Raw genomic sequence first — 5,682 nt, 5'->3', positions numbered from 1 at the left:
GGCCGGGGACCGCCCCGCGGAGGCGCCGCGGGCTTGCGGCCTCGTCACCTGCTGCCGGACGCTAGGCTCCCGGGAGGGTCTCGGGGCGGGCCGCGCGGAAGGAGGGGCGGGGATGCTCCTGGCCACCGCCGCACCGGGTCCCCAGCCTTGCCGCGGTCAGGCGCCGCCTCTCTCGGGCCGGCAGCCGCCGCTGACCCGTTTCTTCCACCTGGCCTGGGCGGGGGCCTTGGGCACCGGAGGTGGGGGGTCCCTTAAGGAAACCCAGGCTCCGGGGACTGCGCGGCTCCAGGATTCAGCCGCCGGGGCGCTGAGTGACGCCCGGAGCAGGGGGTGGAAGGAGCGGCTGGAAGTACGACCCGGCCGGACCTTAGACCCGAGATCGACTAGAGGCCACTAGACCGCCTGGGAGCCGGCCAGAGCCTCTTCCCCTCCCGCCGCGCCGTCACCAAAGCCTGGCGTTATTTCCTGCCGGTCCTGTAGGGAACAATTTGAGGAACCAACTTAATCGCAGGGCTTTGAAAGCTAGAAGCTTCCAGGCGCTGTCGGCGGCTCTGCGGCTGGAACCTGTGGAGCCGGGGTGACGGCCTGGAGGCCGAGGGCAGGTGTTTTGTTTGGTGGTCCCTAGTCAGGATGAATCGGGGTGACCGTCTCTCACGGAGAAGAACGTGAACGGTGTGGTTTGTGCGAAGTTTATGACAAATGGGCTTTCACGAGACGGGGGAGGGGCGAGAGCACCTCATTTAGGGAGGCGGGGTGTTACCAGGGTGAGGTCACACCTGGCTCACACAGGAACAAGGATTTACCAGCGGTACGATATGATCGTGAGTAAATGGCTCTACGTTTCTGGGCCTCAGTAGTGCCGTCTGTAAAACGCACTCCTTGATAGCTGGATTTCTGACCAGAAGATAAAGTTAGGCGCGGTTCTCCTATTTTGTGAAAAGTTGGCAAGAAACGTTTTATCTGGAAATCACCAAGGGAACAGGACACAAATCGAGGGTAGCTTGCATTCACAGTGAAGGCATTCCTGCTCATCTCTTCCAAGATGGATTGAAAAAAGGTCGGAGGGGACGTTTTATTCACAGGGTCTGATCAGCTCTGCTGAGCAGAAAGCAAATACAATCTAATAAAACGAGGAACTTGGTTTCTTCTAAGTGTAGGGCCTAGCCACGAGGACATCAGGAGTAAAAGTTAAGGCTTCAAAAGTGTGGCATGGATGGAGATGTGGCGAAAGTACATCCAGGTCCGTTTGGTAAGCACCTTGCGCTGGTGGATAAATAACCAAAATTCTAGACATAGCCCTTTCCCCAAGAGCAATAGCTCATCAAAGTGGTCCCGGTACTGGCGCTGGGAACACATCAGAAATGCAAGTTCTCAAGCCTAACCCCAGACTCACTAAATCAAACTCTGAGGATGGGCTCAATGCTGTGTTTAAACTTGTACTCCAGCAGACACTGATGCACGCAGAACTTTGAGAGCTGCTGGTTTAGAGAAACTGCCAATGAAGTTGTGGAATAAAAGATACATGCATGAAATGACCAGAGGAGTCTAAGGCATCTACATGACATTTAGTTAATGTGTGAGACAGAAAGGAAATCTAGACAACTATTTTCATAGTATAAAGTCCTTTCTTGAAACACTTGAGTTCAGGTAGATTTCTGGATTCAGATTTTTTTAATATACCTGTACATAACATAACATATTACATAACACCCTCAGTGAGGTCTTGAGTTGCACTCTAATCAAATATACTATTTTTGCAATGAAAATACAGTTATATGAATGACATAAGTGTAGCATGGGTTATCGATTGCAGTGTAACAAATGTGGCCCAGACATTAGTGGCTTAAAATAATCATTGTCTTGCTCAAGAATTTGTGAGCTAGGAATCCGGGCAGGGATTGGCTGGCAGGTTCTTCTGTATGAGGTATTGATTAGAGTCATTCACTCAGGGCTCTCAGCTGGTGAGCGAGCAGCTGAAAAGTGGCTAGAAAGTGCAAGAAAGTTTCATTTACTTTTGAGCACTTCAGTGCTATTCCAATTAAGAAGTTTACATTTTCTCCATGAAGTTTGAGCATTCTCACAGCATGGTGGGCTCAGAGTAGTTGGACTCCTGCATAGCAGCTGGTACCAGAGGGGAATTTCCAAGAGAGACACAGAAGCAGATCTCTGAAGGCCAAGCCCTGAAAGCTACCCAGTATCATTTCTGCCATATTCAAAGCCAGTGAATGACAGGGCCTGCCAGATTCAAACAGAGGGGAAACAGACACCACCTCTGGACAGGTGAGACAACACAGAATTATCCTTTTAATTCACTAAGTGAGATAAAGAAAGACAAATAATTTCACATCCGTTTAAGTTAGGTTTTTCCTACCAAATATATTTTCTGCAAATTTAAGAAATTTCCATTTTCAGTTTTGGGGATTTCAGAATTGTATAGAAATGTTTGTAGGCTGGTTGTTTGCAATGTGGTTCCTGCCTTTCCAACTGCTGCGTAAATTCGGAGGCTCATCATCTACTGGGACCTCTGCTGATTAAGGCCCAGTCCTCCAATAACACCTTTATGTAGTCTACCTTATATCTTCACAAATATTGCCTTGAAACTCCAGGCTAAGTTATCACTGTGCACAGTGTAAAGGCCTCTATAAAGTAGTTCAAGCTATCTCTTCCAATCCCTTTCCCTAACTATTCTAGAATGCATCTCATTTTAGCCCTCAAATACATCTTTCACATCTCCGTAAGCATGACTACTTTATGCCTATAACCAGCTTTTCTCTTAGTCTAGAAAGCCTCCTACCTTTATACACAGCTCAAAATCTGTGTTTTTCACTGTCCATTTTAAACACCACCTGTTCTGAGTGTGATCTCTTTGGATTTCTATGGGCTTTGTTGTTTTTTTTTGTTTTATGTACTTTTTATTACTTTTTGAGGAATATGAATTATCTTTGACTCTCCCCTGCCACGGGAGGTACTGAATGAATGCTAAGGCCCACGCTTTATTTTATTTATTTATTTATTTTGAGACAGAGTCTCAAGCTGTCACTGTGGGTAGAGTGCCATGGTGTCACAGCTCACATGCTGTGGTGTCACAACGCACAGCAACCTCCAACTTCTGGGCTTAAGTGATTCTCTTGCCTAAGCCTCCCCAGTAGCTGGGATTACAGGCTCCTGCCACATCGCCTGGCTATTTTTTGGTTGTAGTTGTCATTGTTATTTGGCGGGCCCAGGCTGGATTTGAACCCACCAGCTCCAGTGTATGTGGCTGGTGCCCTAGCTGCTTGAGCTACAGGTGCTGAGCCAACACACTTTATTCTTAAATGCAAAGAAATGTCAAAGGAAAAGGTAAGCCCTTCTGTCCCATAAAGATTTCATGAAAACAGCTTTGAACTGAGACTTGTGGGAAATATTCAATTTGTAAAAATGGAGAAGAAAGTGGAAAGCTGGAACATCACTCCAGCCTTCAGGTACAGCCTAAGTGGCACCACATGTGCCAAGATGAGCAGGTCCTGTGCAAATAGGTATGGAGGAATCCAAGAAGACCTATTTGCATGGGGTGTAGGGTTGAGGGTTCATGCAGAGAATGTTGCCACAAAGTCACATTACCCACCAAGCAAAAGTTAGGAGAGACAGCACTCTCAAGGGTCCTTGTGGCCCAGACCTCATCAGTAACTTAAATAAAAGAGCAGCTTATGACTTTCACCTGCCACCTGAGAAAGAGAAGACCCAGGGACATTCTCACTTATAAGATACTAATTATCGGTTGGTCTACCATGTATTTCTCTTCATTGTTATTCTAGTTTAAAATTAATTATGGTTTCACAATCCAAGTGTCCACCAATACATGAATGGATTAATATATGTAGTAGATGCATACCATGGAGTACTACTTAGCCATAAAAAATGGCAATCTTTTGTGATAACATGGGTGGAACTAGAAACCATTCTTCTAAGAGAAACATCATAAGAATGGAGTACAAACACTTGTACTCAATACCAAATTGGAACTTGTCAATGCTAAAGTTCACATATGGGAGTAAATCTCAATGAAAATCGAGGTGGGGTAAGGGGGAGGGGAGATGGGTAAATTCATACCTATCGGGTATAATGCACACTGGTTAGCACACTTATAACTTTGACTCAATCTGTACAAAAACAAAGTATGTTAACAAAACATGTCCCCCCTAATATTCTGAAATAAAATTTTTAAAAAGGAAAAATTATTGTTTTAGTCAAGAATCATTGTGGGTGCTAAAATTAGCAAGTGACAGTGTGATGAGAAAAAGAACATTTATATCATCTCAAAGTCTCTCTCTGGAAGATACAACAGTAGAAGCTCTGTAATTTGACCACCCAAGGGACTGTAACAAACTGGTCAACATAAGGAACTAGGCCTGCTGTACTGATATGTACATGTTGTACATGTCAGGTCTATGAAAACTTGGTCAACTTGAGGTGGTCAGTGTAGGGAGGTAGTCAACGATGGAAGTCCTACTGTCTTTTCCTTTGAAATGCATAACTTTACAGTAGAGAAACGTTTGGGACATCACCACACAGCATATACTTCCTCATTTGCTACATTGAGAAGGGTACATTTCCATGGTATTCTTACCAAAATGGATATCTAAACGTAGTCTTATAAGGAAAGAGCCAACAGACCAAATTGAGGGACATTTTATTGTCAAGTTCATGAAAGAAACACTGAGGAACTATGCCATGCTAAAAGAGACCAAGGAGAGCTGACAGTGAAATGCAATGTGAAATTCTAGATTGGGTCCTGGGCCAGAAAAAGAACTTCAATGGAACAGGTGATAAAATTCTATAGATCAAATAATAGCATTGCATCAACATTAATTTCATGATTTTGATTCTTGTACTTTAACTTGGGATGTTAACCTTTAGGAAATCTGGCTAAAAGTTTACAGAAAACTTTTTAATGTTTTTGCAATTTTTTTGTATGTCTGAAAGTATTTCATGCTCAGTGCCCATAGCATAGTGGTTACAGCTCCAGCCACATACACCAAGGGTGGCAGGTTTGAACCCAGACCGGGCCAACTGAATGAAACCAAAAAATAGCTGGGTGTTGTGGTGGGCGCCTGTAGTCTCAACTACTTGGGAGGCTGAGGCAAGAGAATTGCTTAAGCCCAAGAGTTGGAGGTTGCTGTGAGCTGTGATGCCATGGCACTATACTCAGGGTGACATAATGAGACTCTGTCTCAAAAAAAAAAAAGAAAGAAAGAAAGAAAAAAAGGAAAGTATTTCAAAAAGAAGAAAAGAAAAATAATTACTTAAGGTTGATTAAACATAGGATCCTCCAATCCCAACTGTAGTTCACATTCCAAATATGTTGGGTTGTATGGTTTATCCATCCCAGAACTTCCTGCCTCCCGTTATCTTGCTAGTAATGTATGGCTGGTAGAGAAACCGAGAGATTGGCTGAGATGCAAGACTGTTTCTCCCTCTCCATCCCCAAAGCCACCAGTTAGTCTAGTCCGTCTTCAATTTGCAAACAAGCAAAGATGGGGGCCAAGTTCATTTGCTAATGAACTTCTGGGTCTGGGGTTTATTTGGGTTCCAAGAGGCTCTACAAATTTAACCAGAGGTCTTAAGTTCAAATGACCACAGGGTTAGGCAGACAAGGTTAAGATAATAAGTGAATCAGGCCAGATTATTTTCAGAACAGACTCT

The sequence above is a fragment of the Otolemur garnettii genome, unplaced genomic scaffold, assembly GCF_000181295.1.
Source record: "Otolemur garnettii isolate 467f Iridium unplaced genomic scaffold, OtoGar3 scaffold00002, whole genome shotgun sequence".
NCBI lineage: Eukaryota > Metazoa > Chordata > Mammalia > Primates > Galagidae > Otolemur > Otolemur garnettii.
Note: the sequence above shows the minus strand (reverse complement) of the source record.